Source organism: Symphalangus syndactylus, chromosome 21, assembly GCF_028878055.3.
Source record: "Symphalangus syndactylus isolate Jambi chromosome 21, NHGRI_mSymSyn1-v2.1_pri, whole genome shotgun sequence".
NCBI lineage: Eukaryota > Metazoa > Chordata > Mammalia > Primates > Hylobatidae > Symphalangus > Symphalangus syndactylus.
The window spans coordinates 21,665,769-21,679,021 of NC_072443.2; the positions used below are offsets into that span (position 1 = coordinate 21,665,769).

A 13,253-nucleotide genomic window follows, 5' to 3' on the forward strand; every position below is an offset into this window, starting at 1 on the left:
TTCCGATCTGTTGAAACTTAATTTGTGGCCTAATATGTTGGTTTACACTGGAAAATGTCCCAGCTGCACTTGAGACAATTTTATATGCTCCCGTTGTTGCTTACATCTGTTAGATCTAGTAGGTTCATTGTGGTTTAAGCCCTATGTTCTTACTTGCCTTTGGTGTGGTTTTTCTCTCCACTATTGACAATGGGTATTGATGTCTCCAACTAGTATTGTAGAACTATTCCTCCCTTCAATTCTATCAGTTTTTGATTTATATATTTCGATGGTCTGTTGTAATGTGTGTAAATACTTATTATGTCTTCTTGCTGTATTGAAATTTTTATTAGTATATAATGTCCTTCTTTGTCTCTTGTAATGTGTTTTAATTTAAAATCTATTTGGCCTAATTAATATAGCCACCCTTGCTCTCTTTTGGGTAACAGTTGCATGGAATATCTTTTTCCATCTTTTCACTTTCAATCTATATCTTTGGATTTAAATGGAGTCTCTTATAGACAATGTATAGTTTGGTGTTTTTTGGTTTTCTTTTTAGATGGAGTCTCACTGTGTCACCTAGGCTGGATTGCAGTGATGTGATCTGAGCTCACTGCAATCTTCACCTCCCAGGTTCAAGCGATTCTCATGCCTAACCCTCTCAAGTAGCTAGGATTACAGGCATGTGCCACCATGCCCGGCTAGTTCCTTTTTAGTAGAGGCCGAGTTTCACCATGTTGGCTAGGCTTGTCTTGAACTCCTGACCTCAGGTGATCCACCCTCCTCAGCCTCCCAAATTGCTGGGATTACAGGCGTGAGCCACCATGCCCAACTAGACAATGTATAGTTGGTCATATGTTTTTATCCATTCTGCCAATCTGTCTTTTTATTGGAGAATTGAATCTATTTACACTTAAAGTAATTACCAATAAGTAGCGATTTTTAGTTGGCCCTTGAACAACAATGGAGTTATGGGCACTAACCCCCCCATGCAGTTGAAAATTTGTGTATAATTTTGACTCTACAAAACCTTAACTACTAATAGCTTAGTGTTGACTGGGAGCTTTACCAATAACATAAGCAATTAACACATATTTTCTATATTACATGTGTTGTATACTATATTCTAATAATGAAGTAAGCTAGAGAAAATAAAATGCTATTAACAAAACCATAAGGAAGTGAAAATATATTTAGTACTCCTTAAACGGAAGTGGAACATCATAAAGGTCTTCATCTTGGTCAATTTCACATTGAGTAGGCTGAGGAGAAGAAAGAAGAAGAGGGGATGGTCTTGCTGTCTTAGGCATGGCAGACGCAGAAAATGTGGACGAGGTGGAAAAGGAGACAGGAGAGGCAGAAACATTTTGTGTAACTTTGAAAAAAAATCTGCATAGGAGTGAACCTGAACAGTTCAAACCCATGTTTTTCAAAGGTCAACTGTACCTCTGTCACTTTTCTATTTGTCTTCTATTTTCCATATAGTATTTTTCCCTAATTTCCTGCATTATTTTATTATTTGTGTTGTTTTATATAGTAAAATATTTAAATTTCCTTTTCATTTCCTTTTTCATGTATTTGGTAACTGTTTTCTTGGTGGTTATTATGGGCATTACATCTAACATCCTGAAGTTACAACACTCTAATTTGAATTCATACCAGTTTACCTTCAATAACATATAAATCTCTGCCCTTTACAACTTTGCCCCCATGCCCTCTTGGTTGTTGATATCACAAAATTACATCTTTGCACACTGTATATTCCCAAAATCAAGGTGATAATTTTAATGCATTAGTTTTTAAAGTTATGTAAAAAACTAAATCTACAGTTGCAAACCAAACTTAACAATTGTACTAGCTTTTAGAGTAATAATTCATTATTTTAGTGTAATTCTTAAGTAGAAAACAAAAAGTGGAGTTAGAAACCTTTGTACAATAATACTTACTATCTTTTATACTTGCACATGTATTTTACTTTTATTGAGATTTTTTTTTTTCTTCATATGGCCTCAAGTTACTTACTGTCTAATGTCTTTTCATTTTACCCTGCAGAACTCCTTTAAGCATTTCTTGCAGGGGATGTCTACTCATAATCAATTGACTCAGGTTTGTTTATCTGGGAATATTTAATTTCTCCCTTACTTTTGAAGGACACTTTTGTCAGATATAGAAATTTTGGATGACAGCTTGTTTTAGGACTTTGAATGTGTCATCCTACTGACTTCTGGCCTCCGAAGTTTCTGATTAGAAACCTGTTCATACAATGAGAACACATGGACACAGGAAGGGGAACATCACACTTCAGGGACTGTTGTGGGGTGGGGGGAGGGGGGAGGGGGGAGGGATAGCATTAGGAGATATACCTCGTGCTAAATGACGAGTTAATGGGTGCAGCATACCAACATGCCACATGTATACATATGTAACAAACCTGTACATTGTGCACATGTACCCTAAAACTTAAAGTATAATAATAATGAAATAAAAAACCTGTTCATAATCTTATTGAGGATAACTTCAATATGATGAGTTCCTTCTCTTTTGCTATTTATAAGATTTTCTCTTTCTTTTGAAATTTTCATTATAATTATAATGTGCCTTGCTATGATTTATTTTTTTTTGAGTTCATCTTATTTGGATGTGTTGAGCTTGGATGTTTATATCCATGTCTTTAATCAAATTTGGGAAGTTTTCAGCCTTTATTTCTTTAATTATTCCCTCTGCTCTTTTCTCTGTCTCTTCTTCTGAAACTTCTACATTGCATATATTGATCTGCTTCATGGTGTCACAGTTTGCTTAGGTTCTGTTCACATTTCCTCAACCATTTTTTTATTTTATTCCTCAGACTTGATAATTTCCATTGCCCTATCTTCAAGTTCATGGATTCTTCATCCTCAAATCTGCCTTTGAATCCCTTTAGTTAAGTTTTTACTTCAGTTATTGTATTTTTAGCTCCAGAATTTATTTTTGGTTAATTTTTAGCTTTTTTTAAAATTACTTTCTTGATATTTCCATTTTGTTCATACATTGTTTTTTTTTTTAATTCTCTATATTTTCTTTTAGTTCTCTGAAAAACTTTTAACATTTTTTTTGGTTTGTTTAAGTCTTTGTTTAATAGATGTGCCACAGGTCTTTTTCAGGGACAGTTTTTGTTGTTGTTGTTTTAATCTTTTGAATGGGTCATATTTCCTTGCTTCTTTGTGTGGGTCATATTTTCTTGCTTCTTTGTAACATAATACCTGAAACTGGGTAATTTAAAAAGAATTTATTTCTTACAATTGATTTTCTTGTTCCAAACTTGACATTTGAATCTAATGGTGAGGTAAATCTGAAAATAACATTCTTCCTTTTGGGGTTTCCTGTTTTTGTTACTGTTTTTTGGTTTGGGTTTTATTTTTTTATTGCTATAGGCCTTCTCTGTGCCAAAGATCAGCATGCGTTGTAAACTTCAGGTCTTCTCAGGGCTTTTCTAAGCTTGTGCCTTTCTCTAAGCATGTGTGGTCACTTTCTAATTTTTCCTGTGTCTTTCTCTTTTGTGCTCTTCAATTTTTTGCTTGTCTTTCATGTACGGCTCCCAAAGGAGGAAAAAGAAAAAAAAAAAGAGCAATAAAAGGTACTACCCCTTTATATCTGGAAGTCATCTTAGCCGAAGGAGATGTCTTTATCTGTACCTCTGTGATCAGAAGCAGCAATCAGCAATCAGAGCACAGTTCCTGATATTTGGCGGGCAGGGTCTTTTTTGGCCACCCTGGCTCCCACAAGCTGTGTGCAAGCTGCACCAGGAACAAGTGCACAGCTGCCTGCCACAGAGCTGAGAGTAAGGGATGGTTAGCTGCTACTGTGCTAATATCTGAAATCAACTTCAATTTATCATCTAAACCTACCGCTGAATATTACAATTCTTCAGTAGACTTCAGATTCCCAAATCAGTTACATCAGACAGACTCTACCAGTGCAATTGTTGCCTAGATGGGAAGACAGATTCCTGGTTCTTTCTACTCCACTATCTTTACAGAATTCTCTGTATAATGATATTTGGTATTTTATTTCAGATTTGATGAAAACATAATTTGAATATTAATTTTAAAATGTATTCAAATATTGTCAGTGAACATTGTCAGACATTTTGCAGCATTTCTTTATATTGTTTAAAATTTTGTGAGTTCAGGATAAATTTTATTCCTTTCTTTTTCTTTAATTTTGTGTGTGGTTTGGAGAAGGGATGAAATCATATATCATTGTTTCACACTGGGAATCTAATAAGATTATGACCACATGAATTTTCATCTGCATTATTTAACTTAAACCACATTTGGTTAATAGAATTTGAGAAAATAAGATGCATTTAGAAGATAATGTGTGTAACTGTAAATGAAATCAAAGGAATCAACTATATATGACGTAATCTCACATAGTATTTATATAGTATAAGGAGAAATATAAGTAAACAAAAATATTTATTTTGCTTGTCAACTTTTACTATCTCCCCTCATGCATTCTATGACTACTCAGCTACTGTCGACACTAAAGTGCTTTTACCTATGCTCATGTTGGCTCTATTAGCTCAGTGAAGTATCTCTGTAGGAGACATTACTCAGCTCAGTTCCATCAATTGGATGTGCCCTTTTGAGTTGTTTTCCCAATACTGTGATTGTTATGCACCTTTCTGAGTCTTCCGTCCAATGGAGATCAAGGATTGCTTTGTTTTTCTACATCTAGTAGGAGGCTCATTCTTTTTAGTGTAAACAACACAAAAATTTCATAGGCATGCATCATTTATAGTACAAACTAGGCAGCCGGCCTCATTAATGTGTACACCTAGAGTTGCTGTAACTATCAGTAAGAAACCGTGTTAATAAATAGCTTTGTTTATTTCACCTGCTAGGCTCTAATAGCATTCCCAAAGTAATCTTGATCTAACAGCTTGAGTCTTTTGCAAAAATGATCAAGTGACCAAGTCTTTTTAACACACAGAGGTAAACTTCAGTGCTGTGCAGGATGCCAGGTTCAGGAACAGTTGCCATGAATAGCAACAGAAATTTAATATGAATCATACAATTCGGCTTGCATCTTAGTCTGTTTTCTGTTGCTTATAACATAATACCTGAAACTGGGTAATTTAAAAAGAATTTATTTCTTACAATTATGGAGGCCGAAAAGTAGAAGGTCAAGGGGCCACAGTTCATGAGGGCATTCCTGCTGGTGGGACTCTGCAGAGTATCAAGGTAGTGCAGGGTGCCATGTGGCAAGGAAGCTGGGCATGCTATTTGGCATCTGTCTTTTTATAAAGCCCCAGTCCCATGATAACCCACTAATCCATCAACTCATTAAGTAATTAATTTGTTAATCTGTGAATGGATTAATCCCTTCATGAGGAAAGAGCTCTCATGACCCAATCACTTCTTAAAGGCCCCACTTCTCAATACTGCCACTTTGGGGATTACATTTCAACATGAGTTTTGAAGGCAATAAACATTAAAACCATAGCAGCTCGAGTATACCCACGAACAGATTTTTAAGTCATTACACTATATCTAAAAGAAATGAGGCAGTGGACCTAAAGGAAATCAGAAAGTTTACCTAAAAACCTGTTTTTATTCATTCAGAAACTATTTCATGAAGATCTAAGATGCACCAGGTTATGTGAGCCACCGAAGAAAAAGTACTAAATGAGTTTCACATCATCTTTGCCTTAATGAAATATATATATTGGTAAAGGAGAAAAACAACTAAGTACACAAATCATTTCATTATGATACAATAAAATACTTCAATGTGGAATGAGAGTGAGTAACTTGGAGATTTACATCTGTTTCTCGTTTGCACAGAAGTCAATGGCCCTATATAACTTATGATTGAGTTTCAGAGATTAATATATATAATTTTGATATTCAGTATTGCCAGTCAGCCTATTTATGAGCATGCCTACATGTGAATTATTTTACATTATGGTACTGTGATAAAAATCACAATACATTATAGCTCAATCTTTATTATTAAAGATAAAACACCTCACATGCGATATTTAGAATTAAAATTTAGAAAATGAGAAAGGTAAGGTTTTCATAATATCTAATTATTTTACATTTATTATTTATAAATTTAGCCTCTTTATACATTAGGACAAATAGTAATTTAAGAATGTTATATGTATATGTTTATGGGCTAATTAGAGAAAGTATAATTTTTATTATTCTGGGTTGTTTAATGTTGGAACCTTAATATATTGTGTTAATGTCATTTAGGTGTAGTTTGCTTCATGCTATTATTTGAAAAATTACAGCAACAAGTACCCTGTGGGTTAATTGAATCCATAGTTGAGCATTTACACATTAATTAACTTGAAGGAAAGTTTACTGAAGTATGCAAACTACTGAGTCAAGGTGTCAATTTTATTTTTCTTTTAATCAGATGGTCCAATCTGAAAGTGTTTATGGTCCTAGTTAGTAAATTTATTTACTAGTTAATAAACTAGTTAGGAAGTTTATTAAGTGTATTAAGTTTATTAAGATTACTGTAATGCTCCTGACAAAAAGGAACAAAATCTATGTTTGAAATGGAAGTAATTTAATTGTTTATAGAATTTAAGGATAATTTATTATTGTTATACTTTGCAAATTTTGCTTTTTCTAGAAGTGTAATTTACTTAGTATAAGAGATAATGTGGAGGTGTTAATAAGGTTAAGAATTCTCTACACACAACAACAGTTCTTAAACACCACATGTAAGAGTTTTTAATAGAAAATATCAAAAGCCATAATTATGCCACATTGCCCCTGCAATATATATATATAAATCTCAGGCGCTGCAAAAACTAAAGTAAATTATTTCTACAGTTATACAAGTTTATGTATTAATATTTTTTTTCTAAAATCCTAACTAAGTTTTAAGCACCCATTTGAAATGCAGGCTTATGGGGCAACCACTGGCCTGCAAATTTGAATACCAGGGTTAGACATCTCACAAATGCCCCCTGGTTTACTTATCTCATTATGAAATAATGGAGTAGGTTAATAATTAACCTCAAGTCTCTTTTAGCAAATCAATGTTGCAATCCACAGTGGCATGCTAATTTGCTTTTTCATTTTTGAATTTTATATATTTTACTGTTTAAAAAAGAACCTCTGAATTAGATATGGAAAACAGTATGGCAACTCTTCAAAACATTAAAAATATAATTACCATATTATCTAGTAATTCCACTTCTAGATACATACCCAAAATAATTGAAAGCAGGGACTTGAATGGTTATTTGTGTACCAATGTTTGTAACACCAATATTAACAGTAGCCAAAAGAAGGAAGCAACACAAATGTCCATTAAAAGATGAATGGATAAACAAAAGTTGGTATATACATACTATTAAAAAATATACATCCTTAAAACAGAAGGAAATTCTTACACATGCTACAACATAGATTATCCTTAAGGACAGGAGGCTAAGTGAATTAAGTCAGTCACGAAAGAAGAAATGATGTGTGATTCCACTTATTTGATGTACCTAGAATAGTCAAATGCATAAAGACATAAAGTAGAATAGTGATTTCCAAGGGCTGGGAGAGGACAAAATGGGGAGCTCTTGTTTAATGGGTATGAAGTTTCAGTTTGGGAAGATGAAAAATGTTCTGGAGATAGATGATAGTGATGGCTACATAGTAGAATAAATGTCCTTAATGTTACTGAAGTGTATGCTTAAAAATAATTTAAATGGTACATTTATGTTGTTTATATTTTACCATGATAAAACAGAGTTCTGTATTAGTGGGAAATTTTTGAGAAAGATTACGAGGACACAGAGAAAGCCAGAAGGGAGTCTAATTTTAACAATTGTTTTTTAAGGGGATTTTATGCTAATATGGTAGAACCTGTTAGTGCTACTCAAACCAATTTTTTGGAGTTTTAGTTGCCTTTTTTTTTTTAATGTTTGACATAAACAGTAATTTTCTCCCCATTCTGTTATAAGTATTTCAGAATACATCAAGAAAGCAGGGCAAATTTGAGGTATAGATAAAAATAAGGCAGACAAGTGTTCTTTATGTAACACAGTTCCTTAGAATTATGTCACAGCTAGCAAAATTTCAAGGAAAAAAATCTAATCTTCAAGATTAGAGTCATGTTTTAAAAGAGTATGCAAAACAGTTACAATATAAAAATATAATTAATTTCTATGCAACTCTGGAGACTTGAATTTAAATGAATATTAATTAACATAGTGACTGTAATTATTCGCCCTTAGCAAAATCAAAGGGAACAATTTCTAAAATAAAAAAGTCCTATTTAAATAATGTGTGATTTATTTTAGAATATGTTTGGAATTTACTTTTAAAATTACATTTTTAAAACTTACTGATTTCTTAAAATTTAGAAAATTATTTTTTGGCAATAACTTGAGATTAGTGAAGCACAAATTGAAGACTTAAACTTGAGGTGTCTAGACCTTTTTAAAACTATTGTAAGCAACTTTTCCATTCTAAAAACATACCTTCTCTCAGGTTGATTTAGGCTTTAAACAGAAGAGTTAAGATGTTTAAGTTCCAAAAGACTCTGCTGAATTCAAAGGAATAGAATTGCATGTTAACAAAACACAGTGTCAATAACTTAGTAACTGGACCTGCTCTACTTGATATACAGAATGCAATTACGGAAAATGAAAGATGTAGATATATTCACTCTATAATGATTCAAAAGGCAAATGAATATCTCTTAAATTTTGTGTAAGAAGCTATTATCATAATCATATTCATTTAGAACTTCTACAATACGATGTTGATTGTACTTAGATACATTTTTAAAGACTTTAAAAAAATTTGGAATAAAGATGTTTCAAAGAGATTAAAGCAGTAGATGAGCCTCAAGTTCTATAATATTCTATTTTATTTCTTCCAAATACTACCCTATAGACATCATTAGCAAAATATTTAAAATATTATGACAGGAAAAATCATAAAGACTTTTTGTTTTTTTTTTTTTTTTTTTTTTTTTGAGACGGAGTCTCACTCTGTTGCCAGGCTGGAGTGCTATGGCATGATCTCAGCTCACTGCAACCTCTGACTCCCTGGTTCAAGGGATTCTCCTACCTCAGCCTCCTGAGTAGCTGGGATTACAGGCACATGCCACCACACCCAGCTAATTTTTGTATTTTTAGTAGAGACGGAGTTTCACCATGTTGGCCAGGATGGTCTTGATCTCCTGACCTCGTGATCCACCTGCCTCGGCCTCCTAAAGTGCTGGGATTACAGGCGTGAGCCACCGTGCCCAGTCAAGACATTTTTATAGATTACATTTTTTCACTCATCTATGTGTGGTAAATGGACAAAAGCTCCATCTTTGTGATTTTCATGTAAACAATTCCTGAGTGAATTTAAATGAAAGATAACTTTACGTTTGTTTCCTTGGTTAATTTTTTTCAGTTAGAACTAGTCTGTTTTGATCATCCATCCCTAGGTTAAGGGGTTTGCTTTGGTTTTCAACAACTTTGTTTTGCAAGATGAAAAAGAATCTTACCCTTTGTGAGGAGTAAGATTCAGCCACTCAATGGAGTAAAACTCTTAACTGCTACGATTCAGATTAAAAATTTATATTGCACCATCAAAATTTCTCTCTCACAATAGTTAGGAAAATATACTCACAATTAAGCAGACTATATCTATATCAGCCTGAGAAAATTCTGTACGGTATTGTTGTTTTCACTTATGTTGAGATACCACATAGATTTAAGGTCTTTCTAACTAAAGACACCTACACGTTGTGATTTATTGATCCTTTGTATTTCCATCTAAATCTAGATATTCACATTTTTTCTGATTTTTTCGTATTCTGTGCAGTTTTACGTTCTTGTATACTAATAAAAGCAATATGTTGGGTCGAACACTTTAATTAATTAATTACTTCAGCAAATATTTATTCAGCATCTACTGTGTATCAGGCAGCATTCGTGGTGCTGACAACAATGCCCTAAGTCAATTCAGAGACAACAGTTTAAAATTTTTCAGCTATGGAAGATTTAAGGTTGTAAGACCCTCTTTTAAAATTACGTAATAGATTAGATCATTTCAGTAATTAATAGAGGTCCACTGTGGTCATATATACATGTGTGGAAATGCTACCTCTGAGTAGGTTTATTGTGAATACAGTCACTAATCTTAGACTGAATTAATAGCACATCACCATGCAATACACAATTACTGTTTTTTTTCTCACTTCCCTGTGAAAAGAGGGGAAAGAAGGATAAGCAATAATCAGACATGACAGTGAGTAAAGCCAAGAAAAAGTGTACGTTTGGAAAACCTTAAAAAACAAAGCAATTGATTATGATTATGTACTTATGTAGAATATACAAAACCTTGGATTGTAAGTCCAGAAACTTTGGTAAGTGCTACCTTTCACCCTTGTTCGAAAACGGCACGACCTTAAATTCCTTTATTTCATTGAACTTCGTTTCTGTTTCTGTGAAATGAAAGTAAGAAGAGCTGCATTTACTAAGCACTTACCACATGCCAGGAAATCTTCTCAGTGCTTTACATGTATTGATTCATTGAATTCTCACAACACTGCAGGAGGATATATTACCATCCCCTTATGACAGATGAAGAAATAGTGGTAAATAAATTAGGAACTTGTTCAAAGATACATAGCTGATAAGGAAGGACTCTGAGATTGGAACTCAGTGTGTCTTACTCCAGGACCCATGTTCTTAAGCCGTCAGTGATTTTGTGAGGATACACATGAGATAAAAATAAAATAGCTTTGAAATCTATTGTGTTACATACACTAGAGTAATACAGTATTAACGTGTTAACGATTAATACTTTTTCCTTTTTTTTTATGTGAACCCATTTTTAAAGTAAATAGAGATTAAGGTAGCCCCCTACATCAGCTAAAACCAGGTCACATGCTCAACCCCAGCCCACTCTGCAGCCGTATTGGAGAGCAGCAAGGAGAGCAAGGCCCCAGTATCGACTTCCCTGGCTCACCTCCTGCGTGTTACTTCTGGCTGGTTGTGTCCCTGGGTGGCCGGTGACTGCTTCTTTCGAGGCAGCTTCACTCTCTCACTCTTCTTTTGGTTTTTTGCCTAACTGCTTACTCCCTTCTCCTGAGTCCGAAGATGGTAACAGTTGTGTTGGGGGATTGTTTTTATTTTTATTTTTTTGTAATTTTCTGTTTCTAGCTTGGACTAAGCTCTGTGGTTCCCCTACAACTTGCTAACACCTTCGTAACCTGCCCCTTTGATAAACTCTTCTTAAATTATCCCAATTTGAATATACTATTTCATATTTGTAACCCAATTGGTATGGTATACTTGCTCTTAGGAAGCATTTTGGGGAGTTTCAGATTATATTATCAAGTTAATACAACTAGCCAGAATATCTATATTAAATAAGAAGAATAACAAATTATTCCAGTGAAAAGTTTGTCTCTACTTAAGACATAGTGTCCTCAAAAAAGTCAATACATTTAAAATATAGAAGGCCAAAAATAAAAAGTAATATAGTCTGTATAACCACAGGCTGACTTCTATCTTCCTTCCTTATGTAACATAACACTACTTTCACGCTTCTTAAATAATTCATTTGTACTTTCACAAGTTCAGGGTGCTGACTTCAGAGCTCAAAATTTACATGTTCTTTGTTTGACAACATTACTGTATGTTGGTAAACACTGAACCCATCTGGAATATTGCAAGCCTTTCCCTAATAATATTATAAAGAATTGAATGCCAGAAACTATCTTTTGTTCTGAGACAAATGTCAGTTAATCTTAACAGGAAAACCTTTTAATTTCTATGGTCTTAGTTATGTTTTATTATTTGAGAAAAGAAACTATGCTAGTCTACACAGACATTAAAATGAGAGACTATGTCATTTCTTTTTCTCTTAAAAGGCATTATGTGAATAATTTTGAAACACATTTAGTTATTTATAAATACATATGATTAATATCACAAAGAAGTCAATATTTCATCATGTATAAATTTATTGAATTTGAAAATATAAATGCTTATGCAAAATAAATATAGCATTTTGTTTTCATGAACCATATTGCATAACTATTGATTTTCCTTATTAACCTCTGTATACAAAATAGGTCAACCTATCATAACAACCATATATATGAGTCAAAGCTAGTAAAATATATTTATGGTACTTATATTTGCTACACTTATTTATTGAAGAATTTAACCTGTTTCAATGATGATATATCTTCAGAATGAATGAATTAATGAAATAACATTTAAAAGCCTTTTTGAAATTCCAAATTCATCCATTACCCTCTTTAAGAATCTCTAGACAGGCATGTAGGTAAGCATTTATTACTTCATTTATCCATTTATTATTTGTACATATAGGTATTAGGTGCTTATTATATGCCACGCACAGTCCCAGGTGCTTGTGATAATGATCACCACTATGCTCAAGTGTTGGAAACATACGATAAAAAAGTAAATAATGAATAAATAAAGTCTTTACTCCTTGTGATTACTATTATAAGGAAAATCAGCTGGTCGCTATGACGTATAGGTTGACCTGTTTTGTATGCAAAGGTTAAAGAAAAAAGATCTGATATCTAAGTTTATTTCTGAAGAATGAGAATAAACCGGCCATATGAACAGCATTCCAAAAATGAGAAGAAACATATGCAATGTCCCTGAGCTGGGGAAAGAGTTTTCCTTGTCTTAACAGAGTACACTTGTAGTCAGACTACAGTGAACGATGGAACAAAGTGTCATAACAATGAAATTTTGGGCTCCTAGAGGCCAGAACATGCAAGTAATAGATCTGGATTATATTTTAAGTTCTTTTTGGAAGACACTGAAATTTTCAAATGGAAAGTTACATTAACTCTTTAGAGATGAGTCTAGCAGCTATATGAAGGGGTCAAGTGTGAAAGGACCAGTTACAAGTTCAGTCAAGACGGAAAGGTGGCTTGGACTGGAGGGGTGGCAGTGGAGATATAGAGAAGTGGGTGGAGGCAGATATATTTTGTTAGTAGTCCTGACAGGATTTGTTGACAATGGCTTGAATATGTAGGGTTAAAGAAAATGGAGGAGTCCTGGTTAATTCCAAATATTCGACTTTAGCAACTGGGTAAATGGTTGTTCCAGTTACTGGCATGGGGAAAGCTGTGGAAGCCTGAGGAATGACTGGTTTGCCATGAGCTTCTTGCCTTTAACCTGATGTTGCTGTCATCTTGTTTTCCATTCCTTGCTCACAGGACTTCCCTTCTCTTATGTGATCCGTGAGTTTCACTGATTGATACAATGAAACAATTCATGG

At 33.6% G+C, this 13,253-nt stretch overlaps 1 protein-coding gene and 1 long non-coding RNA gene across 5 annotated transcripts in view; one reads left to right on the forward strand and one right to left on the reverse strand.

Moving 5' to 3' along the window:
• Nucleotides 1-13,253, forward strand: part of EPHA6 (EPH receptor A6) — a 951,077-nt gene that overhangs the window by 551,080 nt on the left and 386,744 nt on the right. The gene's annotated exons all lie outside the window — the stretch shown is intronic.
• Nucleotides 10,926-13,253, reverse strand: part of LOC129471390 (uncharacterized) — a 46,241-nt gene continuing 43,913 nt past the window's right edge. The window contains exon 3 of the long non-coding RNA XR_008653571.2: nt 10,926-11,071. This is a non-coding gene — a long non-coding RNA (uncharacterized lncRNA). The remainder of the gene's footprint in view (nt 11,072-13,253) is intronic.